At 42.5% G+C, this 13942-nt stretch overlaps 1 protein-coding gene across 2 annotated transcripts in view; it reads left to right on the top strand.

Annotated features, from left to right (window-relative positions):
* vti1a (vesicle transport through interaction with t-SNAREs 1A) overlaps positions 1-13942 on the top strand; it is a 104743-nt gene that overhangs the window by 5202 nt on the left and 85599 nt on the right. The gene's annotated exons all lie outside the window — the stretch shown is intronic.

Below are 13942 nucleotides of genomic sequence, written 5' to 3'. Positions count from 1 at the left end.
ATAGAAATGAGTAATTATTTGATATAATTCCAATGCTTGCTGGTATTCGTGATACTTTTTGTAGCTCTTCCTATTATCCTAAGTCGCTTTAGTTCATTGTTTGTCTTTAACTTGCAAAAATATGTCTTTAATGATATCTTTATTGTTTTTCTGTTGTCTGTTATTGTTTTCTGTTGCTCACTACACAATAATAAACCCGTAGTGTAAATGCAACCGACCTTGAGCTCGACAGCAGACGGGTCCTTCCACCAATCGAATGTGACGTGAAAAAGATCCACAACCTCAGACTGGGTTGGAAAGATACACACTGAAGGCGGATCTCGGGTTGTTGCAGCATTTAACAGCGCTGTTGATGTGCTTCCAATTAAGTTTTGTTACTTTTTTACAAACAAACTTTTCTAAAAAACGTGAAAGGAATTGAAGTTGTAGCTTTCCGCTCAAAGGAGAACTTGATTAGAGTATCTGTTGTTGGGTAGCTGATGCTTGAGTGAAAGGATTTCAGGAAATAATAAGACAAAACATGTTATTCAAATTAATTTTAAAGTGCTTGCCTTCCAAGTAAAGTGTAAAATCTTTTTGTGTTACAAAATGAAAGGAAAATTGTGAGAATCACATCTAAACTAAACAGAATTATCATTGAAAAACTGGATATTTTGAACGTTATTGTAAAAATATTTGACATAATTCTCATTTGTATTAACATTTAATATCTTGTACTCCCACCGCCCATGTTCGACATTCGACAAACGAAACAAATCAGAATTTTCTTATTTTTCACCCTAATCATAATCTCAAACATCTGCTTGATACCTCATATCGTTCATCACAACATTTAATAAAAAAAAAATACAACATTTCCCCTCGAAATCCCTCACTGTTCATCGCAGAACAAACAACTAAGCATGCGTAAACAATCCGTTTGGACGGGGGTATCGTGTGCTAGTGATCTGTGAGAACACCACAGAGATGAGCTGACTGAGATCTCTGAGAGCTCAGAGATGAGATCTCTGTGCCAACGCAGTTTACTTTCCTCGCCGCGGGCATTTAATTGGCTGACGATTAATCTGTAACTTTTCTTCTCCCCGCACTTACCATGCTTAATCGTCAAGCAGTTAACGCCCGCTGAGGCTGATATTGGTGCAAATTGTACATCCCTTGCATTTGTATTCGGGGCTCATGTGGGGGGGGGGGGGAAGGTAAGAATTTCCTCCAAAACAAAATGTCACACTTCTAAATTCCTACTACTTCCCTGCCTGTGTCGAGGCCCAAGATACTGAAATACAAGTAGAACGTAGCAGTGAGTCCGAGTGGATAAAGAATAAAAGAATATTGCTCTGCTTGTAGCTGTGACTCCCCAGTATAACGGAGTCATTTTCATTTCTACACCTCCTGTGTGTGGTGTGGTCCGATCAGTGTGCATTTAAACCAGGATCGCCCACCTCACACGGCAACGTCTAGTATATCTGGTCTCCCGTAAATCTGATGCAAGTGTTCAGAGGGCGAGAACTTCATGCCCCCTCAGATGTGCCTCAGATGTGCCAAATGCTTCAGCCGAGCTCAGCCTCTCACTTCCTGCAGGCCCAGGGAGGACATGACACTCGGCTCGAAAAGGCGTCAAGTGGAAAAAAGGCAATCTCCTTTTCTTTTTAATGTAAAAAGCTCCGGCTTTGTTGTGCTTTCCGTTGATATCAAGGCCTTTCCACTCCCTCACTACCCGATCTCCCCCCGCCTCCAAAACCCACCCCCTGCTGGTCTCCCACGGGTGTCTCCTCCCTTAACCTGCTCTCTCATCCTCCCGTTCACCCGTGGTTTGAAGTCTTCCTACCACCGGTGTGCCAGCTTGAGTCCTCATTCCTGCTCCTTTCCAGACGGGGCCAGAGTCGACCCCGGTAACCCGGCCATTTCATCCAGGAAGACAACTTATCAAACGGGCATCCCAAAGGTGTATCTCTGAGATGTAGCTTTGTTGGCTTGGCTGACAGCTTCATTGCGATAATAGAGGGGACAGTGGGGGTCTTAAAGGTGCTGGGTCGTGACAAACGGGGCAATGCAGCACCTAAAGGGGATGCCCCCCCCCCCCCCCAAAAAAAAGGCTAAAATTAGGAACAATGAAAATCCTATTTGATGGAGTCTGCTTGTCCTGGTCAGGGGGAAGCAGGGTGGCGTGGCTCTTAGCGGCGGCTTTGATCAGGCAAAGAAGGGGTAAGCTTAATTTAATGAAATCTATCGGGTAAACAGAGCCACCGGCCTCAAAGGGCCGCACTCGGTCCATCCCAGTAGGAGCGGTGGGGGTCTACAGACGTCTGCTGTGTCTCACAAAACACAATCCACTCTTGAGGATGTGACTCAAATGATGCACCGCGCTAATTGTAAACGCGTGACGCCTCTGACATGGGCATAATGAGGTGTCAGCCGCAAAGCTGTCATTGGCTCAGAGATTTAGAGGTAATTTTGTCAGCCCTGGAAATTGTTGTCAGGACGCATTTCTTTTTTTATATCAAAGCCCTTCCTTTCTTGACATTTTCAAAGGTGTCCCATGTTGTATTGTTAGGTCTGTGCTTGAATATGTTTAGTAAAAAGCAAAAAAAATGTTCCGTCTACCACAGATTTCAGTTTGTTTTACTGGGTTTTAAATATCACGAGATGATCGATAAAGCAGGATTAAAACAACTGTGTCCAACCTTTCAGCTTGTTCTTAACCTTAAACCCCGGTCACAAATATAAAAGGTGCATCTCTAAATTCACTCCACATTAGTTCAAAGCACAGCGAAGCTACACCTTTAGAGCGCTCTTGAATACTTTTAAAAGTGAATCCAGTAAATCTGCGTCATATTTCTTTCTACACTTATTTTCCGTGCGGTGTTTTGAAGGCTCTCTTTACATTGTGTGACTTTTACTTTGAGGCGTCAGCAGACCTCCCACTCGCTCTGTCTGCTGTGGTCGTTCATCTCCTCTTGCAGCAGATGGCGCTGTTGCTCTAAGAATCTCCTTCGGCTGAAGGTACGAAACAAGGACAATATTGGGCACATTTACCAATTACTTTGCCTTTCTGATGTACGAGTGGCCTTGCTATGATAAATCCTTCCACTTATTACTATGCCTGACCTCATCCTTTATGCTTTGTAAAGGAGATTGAACATAATTTCACCAGAAATCTCCTTGTGGTAAAAGCCCATCTAATACAAAGTGCATTATATATTACGTAGTCCAACTTTATGTATTCTCTTTAGTTTGTCTCTGCCCAGTCGAGCTCTGAAAGGTAATTATGTAAGCTACATTTGAATGAAATAACATCTCCATAGGAAAGTATAATGCCTTTTTAAAAATGATATTGTAAACATTTCGTACTGTAACTCTCCCAATTAATCTTTGTGACATTAGGTGTTGCTGCTAATATGTCCCCTCCCTAAGTTGTCTTTGCGGTGGTGAGTTAAATGTTATCTTTATTTTCAATAGCACAAACACTTCTGCTCCAAATGTGAGAGGCTTTGTGTTCAACGATCCTTGACTCCGATAAAGGTTAATTGGCAGTCATTAAATATCAAGCGCTGACTAGTTTTATTGTTGAACGCGTCACATTCTCCTGTCATTAAGTGGATGTGGGTGTCAGTCGTGGTCAAGGCAGTCGTGTGAATGCACCGAGGGTTCCTGGGTAATTCTTTAGTGCGAGGAGGCAGGATTCATTTAGTCGGATCAACCGCAATGTGGGCCGAATAGAAAAGTATTGTTGATGCATCATAGTGTACTGTACATCACGAATGTGTCTTTCATTATCAAGCATCTTTTGAAATGCATATCTCTGCCCAGCATTCATATGAGGTACGCAAGTTAAATATGATGCGGTCACCTGAAGTACCGTATTCCTCTCTTTAAAAAGTAGCGTTTGAAATCAATAGGGAATGATTTTTCTTCTTTTCATTCCTAGCTTCATTTATTCCATTATGGATATTGAAATAGTTGCTGTTTGTGTGTTTTCTGGTATTGAATCCTTTTTAGCCAACTGTCCCTTCCAGATTTCTGATTGTCTTTTTGGGGGCGATTGTTTTGAGTCACGGTCAAGTGGGATGTCTGGACTGCCCTTTATTTAAAAACCTTTTCGATGGAAAGCCCAGGGAGATAATTAACGCATTCCCAACCTTGAAATATTGAACAGTTTACTCGTGCCAGGTTACACGAGAGGTGAGTGGAATGAAAAAGCTGTTTTCTGTGTACCTGGATATATAACTTTCATAGTTATAAGTGACCTTCTAGAGAAGATTTAGCTTTCAATTGGGACAAACATTGAGCGCTGTATGTAATGAATTGGTCCATCGGACCTTTTTTTTTAGAGCATCTTGTAAATGAGGAGAATTGATTGAAACGATATGAGTTATTACAATTAAGGTCTGTTTTTATTGAATGTGTCAAATGTGAATGTGCCTCAAACGAGGCCAAGGCGTACCAATGTAACTCGTGGTTTGTTATTTGTTCCCCTATCTCAGAATAAATTGACTTGTTGCAGAAGAACTAATGAATGACTCTTGACTTCTTGACGTCTTTCAGTTTTCGGTGAGACTGCCATCAGAAGTTTTCCATAAGCCTCTTTTCCTGTTTCCAAACCCCAGAGCTATTTGTTGCCTCTGCATCTGAAGGTCAGCCGCGATCCGTTCATCATTTGCAATGAATTAACATCTCTGCAGGGTTCTTGAAATGCCATATAGAGTTTAGGGTATTGTCTCCGCGTGCATGCTTTCTGCTCTAGGTTGGGAGTCTAGTCTGCGAACCGTTATTTACTCCTCACTGGAAGCATACCAATACCGTGTTCTGTATTTAGAAAACAGACCCCCAATACGACCAAATAGATGAAGAGGAGGCCGCTCTTCATTTAGTCGCTGTGTGAAATTTTAGTTTACGTACACTTTTTTTTAATTAGTGGTCACGGACAATTCAAGGTTGTGGAGACGATCCAACTTTGGCTGATAGCAGCCATAATAAACTCATTATGTTTGGCACAAATAGGGAAAGAAGGGTTTGCAAAGTCATGTATCAGAAAGTTGTGTATTTGCTTTCAGAAGCTCTGAAATCAATGCTATTTTTAAAAAAAAAACAGATGCTGATAATTCTGTTGAGATTTAAGGTTTTGATGGGAGATTTCAGCACCACTGTACTTCCCACACTGGAAGCCCACTAGTCGTGTAAAATAAATTAGCATTGTTGTAATCCATCTTGAAGGGTTCTAGCTGTTTGCCCCCCCCCCCCTGTCCTCGTCGCGGTGACTCCTCCGAGCAGACGACATGACAGACCACCATTAGTTGGATGTTAGACACTTTAAATCGCCTTAGGTTTGCCTTGGCTTACTTGTTCTTATTAAACACAGAGGAGTGAAGGCAGATTGACTCTTTTCATGGTTTCTTGCTTAACAACCCATCAATGACTCCACATTCTAATCACTCGTAACTAGTTTTAAAAGGACTCTGCCAATGGACAGGGATTTCTCCCATATATTTTCCCTGAGTGCAGATTTAAGATGTTAAACAAATAGATCTCCTTCTCTACTTATGTATTACGTCTTTCATTTGGAAGTTGTTGTGCACAGTACGTCTTCCTCGAGCCCTTTGTGGATTTGTGGCGTCGGAGGCTTTTCCATGTCCTCTTTATGGACACGAAGATGGGATTCATTTGTGGATTAGCCTCCAGTGTTGAAACCCTTTTTTTTTCACGGGTTTGATGAGGTAATGGCAGCAGTGGGTCACATCTGGGTTGAAGGACAGTGTCACCGTAAGGACGAAAGGATGTGTTGTCCAGAAGTTCTGTGTTTGTGCTTCATTACCGGGAAAAAATGGGAGTGAGACACGAACCAGAATATCACAATGTGCACGAGTTCTCCTCTTCTTTATGTTACTTTTTTGTGTGTGATTAAAACGTATGTATCGCATATTAATTAGTTTCATTGATGGTTGATTGACATGTCTCTCAAGCTCAAAAAATGGCCCTTTTGGCAAAGTCCGGGTGGTCACTCCATGACTTGAATGCCATCAATCCCATGTGATGAGCATCAATAGGGATATACAACAGTCTTCAACTTAATGTTCCACTGCTGCTATAAAAGTGTATTCTCAAATCTAACAATTTCAAGTGGTTATAACCAAGAATTATAGAGACTAAAACCATGCTGGAAAAGCACAAGTCTGACCCTCATTTCCACCAGACCCTGGTTTTAAAGTCACGACAAATCCGAGTGCAAAATCTTCACGAATAGAATATGTTTGCAAACCATTTTTATGAATATGATAAGTGCCAAGATAAGTGTCCCAGACGGAGAAGTGAGAATACATTTCGGGGACATTTGCTTCCCTGTCATCCGCATGAGTTTCATGGTCATTAACAGGATGAGTTCTTGTCAGTAGTCGACTCGCAGGAATCACATAGCATATCATTTGTAAGCAGATCACCCCTCCCGCTCCCTCTCCATCTCTTTATGTTAACACTTGTCTGTATGGGTGAGGTATCTGCATTATGCCTGGAGCACAGGTTTTTTTTTTGTTTTTTTTGTTTGGCAGTGTGCAAATTTCGGCCGTTATCCTTCCACGCGATCGTTTCCTCTCTCGCTTATCTCTCCTGGCCCCTTCCAAAGTCGCCGTACTTCCACACACACACACACACACACATATACACACACACACACACACCTACACACACACACACATACACACTGACAGCGATCAGTATAGCTTTCAGACGCTTGTCTGGCGGAGTCTGCCGCGAAAGCGAAGGCCCTCCCAGGTCCCCTCGCTGTCCTCGGGGCTTGTGTGATTGAGTGACTGGAGCGAGTGGGGGCCAAAGATAATAAGGGGGGGAAAAAATATAAAGACATGGGGCGATGATGTGATAACACCCCCCCCCCCCCCCCCCCCCCCCCTCCTCCCTCTGCTCCCTCTTTTTACACCCCTTTCCACCTCCCCGTCACTTTTCCCTCTGTTCTTCTTTCTGTCCTACCCCCGGTTTCCTTGCACCGAGCCTGTCCCACGCAGCACTGTAAACCAGAAGTGACATGTGACACCCACTCCCCAGTGATGTGCTGACAAGCGGGTACTAGAATAGGTGACACTGTTTTCTTTTTTGCCAGACTGGCTTAAGTATGGCGAAGGCATTCATGAAGTATTTATGAAATATATTATGAATCATTGGGTCTGTGTTTTTTTTTTTTCCCTCTGTATTTTAGGCAGTGGCTTTTTAATAAGTCGGCCTCGGAGAAGGCGAGAGTGAGGAGAGAGGGGTAAATAGAGGAAGGACTCTTTACATTGCATCTTTACTGGCGCTTCTTTCTAGTTAAAGCTCCATGTTTACACGTGTTTTAACCCCCATGCTCGCACAAACACACACATGCGGACACACAATTAAAGTTCGTTTCCACCTCTCATCCTAAGTGTTTCTAATGAGGGAGCGTGTCAGAAAGAAAGGGAACGTGTTTTTGCTCTCAGCGACCGACAATTTTGTCTTTTTTTTCTTCTTTTTTCTGGTGTTTTTGAAGCCTGCAGTGGAATCTGGCTGTGGCCTTGATCAGAATTACATTGTGGAAGATGAATTGGGGTTTCTTTTTCAATTATCCCAGAGGTTGGCCACCATTAGAGCATCAGCCTGCTCCTGCAGTGAGACTAAACTCTTTATTTTTCCTCCCATCATTACCACAGAGCACTTGTTTGTTCTGCATTGTCAAACTTTTTGTAGGTTTTTTTTTTTAAATTTCAGAAGTGATCTGTTTCACATAACACATTCTCTGCTTTAATACCAAATGGCCAAAGAATCCTCAGTATGAAAGAAATGCATAAATCTTTTGCCCATTTCAGAAAACAATCTAATTTCATAATAGCTCATTAAATGGATGTGGTTTGTTTACTTTTTACTTCAGTTTTTACATTTTCTCTTACTTTTTCTTTTGAATAATGAACTGCAGATGTTTGGTTTTTGTGAATTACTCAACTTACTGACTCACTTTATTCCTGTGATGAATATACCGTGTTCTTTTGTGTATACTTTAGCTTTTTATTCCTGCTTCAGATGTGCAAACAAGTCTTCTCTGTAGACCACAGTTTGCAATTTCCCCCAACATTTTTATACTTTTGTAAATTCCAGTACAAAACCTGCGGACTCCCAGGAAACTGGTAAGTGTATTGGGAAGTTCAGCAGGGCACATGTTGGAGGGGCTTTGGAAGGGGGCCTTACTGGCCTCATCAGCATTTGAATGTGTCCTGGCTACTGAAATAACAAAGTATACATAAATATATGGAGATAATGATCTGGCTAAGTCCCTATATGTGCTGCTGTATTCTTATGCTAATGAGCCAGCTATTCAGCACCAACAATGGTCACATTACAAGTAAAGGCAAAGCACTGAAGGAGATAGTCTTCTGTGCGTGTCCACTGACGGACACGCACATGCTCAGCAGGCCCGACTCCTCTCCCTTTGTGTCTAGCTTTTTTTTTATTACATTTTTCAATTTTAGATAACACTCCAAGAATAGACATCAAACAGAAATGAATCATAAATCGAGGTCAGGAGTGAACCTCTTTCCAAAGCAGAGAAAGGGTTAAAAGTGAAGGTATTTCTTTCTTTAAAAAAGATGGGAGGACTGATAGGAGAGGAGCTCTTCTCAGCAGAGGGTTCAGTGAACCATATGTAGGTAGCCACAGGCTAATGGGCCGGTTGGTCCCTGGCTTGCCAGGTATCCTGCATTGCACATCTCCTAACACCCCCCTTCCTCCTCCACACACACTTTCTCTCTCCTCGTCATCCTCCAACACCCACCTCTCCCACCCCTCCCACCTTCACTCTGTGAAAATCCCTCCTCCACTTTCCTCTAATCTCACCTTTTTCTCTGGTGCTGACCCGGGGAGGCCCACTTTATTCCCCACTGCACGCCAGAAGCCAGCGTTGTGATCGGAGCCCGAGCCCCTGTGCTGGTTCCCCCTCTCCTCTCCTCTCTCCTTGCCCTGGCTGCCCGCCTCCCCGACGGCTCTGCTCTATTGATTTACTCCTCCAACCAATGCTGTCTGTCTCTGTTTTGCACCACCAGCACCTAGGTCCCTCATCTCTATAACCCTCCCTCTATCCCCGCTTTCTCTCTTTCCCTCTCTTGCTCTCTTCTTTCTTTCTTTTCTCTCTCTCTCTCTCTCCATACTTCCTTTCCGTCTCTCTTTCCGTCCCCTCCTGCACAACCATGGGCGAAGAGAGGAAACCTGACGGAACGCGGGAGACGGAGGCAACGAGAGATGGAAGGATGGGGGGGTGTGGGAGGGGAAACAGGGCCTTTGATTTTTCATTAGAAGAGCCTCCATATTTTAATATTGGGTTTAATCGGGCCCTCATGCCTTAAAGAAATAACCATTGAGAGATGATCCCTTGGCCTTCAAAAAGTATATGGCGCTTCTTCAATCAAAGCCCTCCTTGAATTTGCTCTTTTGTTTGGAGTTCACTTGCAACCCCCCCCCCCCCCTTCCTCCTCTCTTCTCTTGCCGCCTCTCGGCCTCTCGCTTTGTGGGTACAGTCGTTAGGCTTATTGACTGATCTCGGCTGTACTTAGCAATAGAAATGACTTTGACAGGGAAATACACCACTGGTATCACAGAGGTACAAGCATAAAAGGCCCCGATCAGACTAGTGCACCCTTTCACCAGCAAACGGCTCGGTATTCATCCCCCAGAGATCAAATCCTGTTTACTTGTGGTGTAATATATCATTTTATAGATTTAGTGATGCTGTGAAAATAGCAATTTGCATACTTAAAAAAATAAATAGAATTAAACTAATAAGGGGATTTTTTTTTACAGGTTATTTTTCGTGACGTAAGATCTTTTTGAAGCGGATACACTCCGTCGCCCTCAAAGCAGTCTCGCCACCTCGTACCTGTTGAGATATGTCGCAAGGCTCATTTATTACCTCGTCTCGGTTGATCGTTCACCTTTTTATTTGTGTTTTCGACAACGGCTTCTCCGAGACTCCTTTCGGGTTTTTTCATGGAAGTGGAACACAATGCCGTACGCGTCGAAGCCACCAAAGCACCAACCTGTGAGCTAATGAGAGGCCCCATGCTGTTATCTAAGGCTCTGGCTGCTCTACCACTGCTGCACTTCTATTAGGGGAGAGAACACACACCGGGCTACCGTTCACATATGTACGCTCTCTAAAGGAGGTTTCCCCGGGATGCAAAGGCTCGTAGAAGGCGCCGCCGCATACAGTGGACCCCGTGCACGCAGACGCACTCACACAAAGACACACAACAGTCGGAAGTGGGAGGGGGGGGGGATTCGATGGCACCAAAGACCACAATAAAACAAAGGCACAAATGACACCCTCCTGTGACAATCCCAATTGTAGCTACTTGCCTTTGTCTGATAATATATCAAATGCATTTAAAAAGAGCACTTACTTAATTGAACAACCTCTCCCAATTTGTTTGTGTTAAAGGCGAGGAAAAGACACTAGACAACATTTGTGCGAGTGTGTTTTTTCCTTTGTGCTGTGTGTCTGTGTGTGTGAGTGTTCAGCCCCCCTGCCAAGCAGAGATGCATTATTTAAGATGCTGTTGTGATACTTGTGCCTGCTTAAAGGTCTCCGCTTCCTTTTAACGCCACGCCGTGTCGGTCCACCTCTGCCCCCACTTGTGTGCGTGTGTGTGTGTGTGTGTGTGTGTGTGGGGGGGGGGGTACCAGAGTGGGACCCGCTGGTACTGGTCCACACATCACCTGGGAAAATATCACAGCAGGGGGGAGGGGGGAGGAAGTGATATCGATAACCTTTTGAGCTTAGCACACATTCTTGTGAACATAAAGACATTTTATGACCCAATTTTATTGTCATTTCATTGCTGACTTCAGACTTTTGTGCGTTTTTTTAGTTTTTACAAGAAATTCAAGGATATGAAACCTTTTTTGTTTATTTGTGTGCATTTCATTCCCACCTGAAAGTCATTATCAAAATAGCGGTTTGATATGTTCCCACATTCATAGAGCAGCTTTAAAACGGTTATAAAATAAAACAGGTCAAAGCCAGTTTCATGGAGCTGGACGTAAGTGTCATTGGGTCTAAATTTGGAAATGCCAAGCTGCTCTCCCACTGGTGCAAAAGCCTGTAATGGAACATAGTATTGTAAATTGAATATGGTTAATTACTCTTCACGCTATGCCACCAGCCGTGTGTGCAGGGCGAAAAAAGGGAAAGCTTGGTTAAGTGGAGGGAAAAGGCATTTGCGGAGGAACTTCAGGGCCCCTCATTACACTCTCTCCCTGGGTATTTCTACGCCTTTTATTTCCCATCTAATGAACTGTTTACATTTTCTGAGCTTTCCAGGCACCACAATTATTTGAGCTTGTCCTTGTGTCACACGTTGCGCCGGGAGAAAAGCAAGGAGGAGAGTTGGAGGGCGTTGAAATGTGTACGTGAATCTCTGTTTATTTGATTTTAATTATTGCGACTTTTTTGGGGGGGGATATGGGAAACTTTTCTTTCCCGTTACAAAGACCGTTATTGTTGACTGCTTGAAATTAGGAAAGGTCGTTGTTCTATAATCATCAATACGTTTTCTGGAAACAGATGTTTTTTTTTAAGATTGACTTTCTTCTTCCTGGACAGTATAGGCCCATGCATGCCCATATACTAGAAAGAAAGATCCATATATTTGCAATAATTAAATAAATATAATTTTCTGCTCAGAAGATTATGCCAAACTGATTAGCATATCTGATATGAATTGTTATGCATGCATATGTAATTACATTTTGATGGGTAAGAAGAGTAGTTTTTTTATTTTTTTTCCCCGTCTGCTATCCATGTCAACAGAGGTACAACGTGTGTTTTTGACAGGACACCAGCACCTCCAACGCTGCTTTTGACGGGATGTGTGGAGTCTTAAAGGCAGGCCACTTTGCATAAAGTTAAGATGTACCTTTGTACTTTTCTTGTGTGCTTCCGGGAATAGAAGCAAATTCTCACCCAAGATTAAAAAAAGTGACAAAAGACAGACCTTTCAAAAGGATTATAAAAAGCTCTTTTTTTTTTTCTTTTTTTTTCTCTCCTCTGAGCAATAAGGTATCTTCTGAAAGCGCTCATTCTTTTTTAGATTACAAAGCCTGATTAGTTGGTTTCGTCTTAAGATGTGGAGCTCAGTCTTTGCATACTGTAACTAGAATACATACGTCCCGTGGAACATGTATCTGATATCTGCTCTCCTCACCTCAACAGTGATCCTGTTGTCACGTTGCAATATTTTCGCTTTAACACCCTAACTTATAATCAAACTCCGTTACTGTATTAAGCAGTCAATATTGCACAGCTGTCTGTGTTTCACATCAAATGGGAAGGCAGTAATCACTCAGGAATCTGTTGTTTTCCTGAGGGGGAATACAAAAACTGGAGTGTATACTGTAGGTACAGGGGAAGTAGCGGCACACTTTCATTTCAATGACATTTTCCATTCTTTATACTTTCCTTTGTTATCTACACTGTTCTCATTGCAGAAACGCTTCATACATTCATCTGTAACAGACAGCTATTTAGAAATACCAAAAAAATCCCTGCATATGGTTTGAAGGCGACGTAAGCCTCAACATTCAAATCAATGCTTCTCCCAGGCTTCCTCGTCTCAATTACTGGTGAAGTCGTCTTTCCCCCTAAGTTGCACTGCAGCTCTTTAAGATGAAACTCCACTTAAATGGAATATGTGGGTGTTTTCCTGGCAACAAATATGTGTGCGTGTGCCTGGTGTGCAAGTGCACATGCTGTCTTCAAATTGATGCTTATTGTCTTTCTGGTTTCACTCAAATCTGAAATTCCTTTTAACATCTGACAGCAGCACAGTGACCACTTATTTACATTTACACAGAAGACGGGCCTCAAATAATGCTGACACTAGAATTTAATATTTAAAATCACCATAAGATCTAATTTTAGAGGGACACAATATGATCACTTTAATTGTTTTTTGAATATAGATATAAAGTTTTTGCAGACTTTTCAACAAAGCGAGGGTTTTTAGCAGAAAGAAAACAAGCAGTAATTATTATATTATATACGTTTATGTCACCTATATTTGCCATGACGCAACATATTTATAATATTGTTATTTTTAATCAAAAGATTGTTTTTAATTGACTTTTAACTATCTGGTGTGATACATGTATGGATCACTCTTGTCTAGTTTTTCTATATATTTTGGAATTTGCTGTCACATAAGTGAGTGTTGGCGACGACTTTCACAAACTTCAAAGTTAATAACTGAGCTGAGCGTATGGCACAATTGCAGCCCATTTTGTGACATAGTGCTCCTGTGTAGTGCGCATTGGGGTGCGGGGCGGTCCGTGCTGCCGAGCTCCTCTTTCCCCTCACACAGTGGGCGTTCTGTGGTTAGCTCGGGTCCCCGTGGTTGAGTATTGTTTGGGTGCGCTCTTCATCTAATGGGTTTCGTGGTCCGGGGTCAATCAGGCCCTCCGTCTTGTCAGTAATTACTCCAGAGAACTGTGGCCCCTCAGCAGCACGATAATAACAGCCAAATCACATCAGCCATGACTTTCCACTCAGTGCTCCAGTTTATGAGGAGAGACAAATACCAAAAAAAATCAACTGGCTCGATTGTGATTGGCTCCAAAGTTATTTCAATCAAGAAACTTGATATCATCACTCGTGAGGTTAGAATTGGCTTTTTCAAGTCGGATTTGTGCTTCTCTTACTGAAGGGAGCATCAAAGCACTTCATGCAATCGCTTCTTCAAACTTTAACTGATAATAGAAAGATACTGGGGAAGGGATATTGTATTTGAGGAAAAAGAATGCCCCCACCAGGTAATTGGTGTTCCTTCACTGATTCCCTTACTTTGTTTTATTTATTCAGAGTCGAGAACTAAGTAAATATAGAAAATAGAAAGAATTTGTGTTGAGAAAAAAAGGGATATTTTCATTCCTATGCTGGTGT

Source organism: Pholis gunnellus, assembly GCF_910591455.1.
Source record: "Pholis gunnellus genome assembly, chromosome: 21".
NCBI classification, from domain to species: Eukaryota; Metazoa; Chordata; class Actinopteri; order Perciformes; family Pholidae; genus Pholis; species Pholis gunnellus.
Note: the sequence above shows the minus strand (reverse complement) of the source record. Positions and strands in the feature narration are given on the sequence as shown.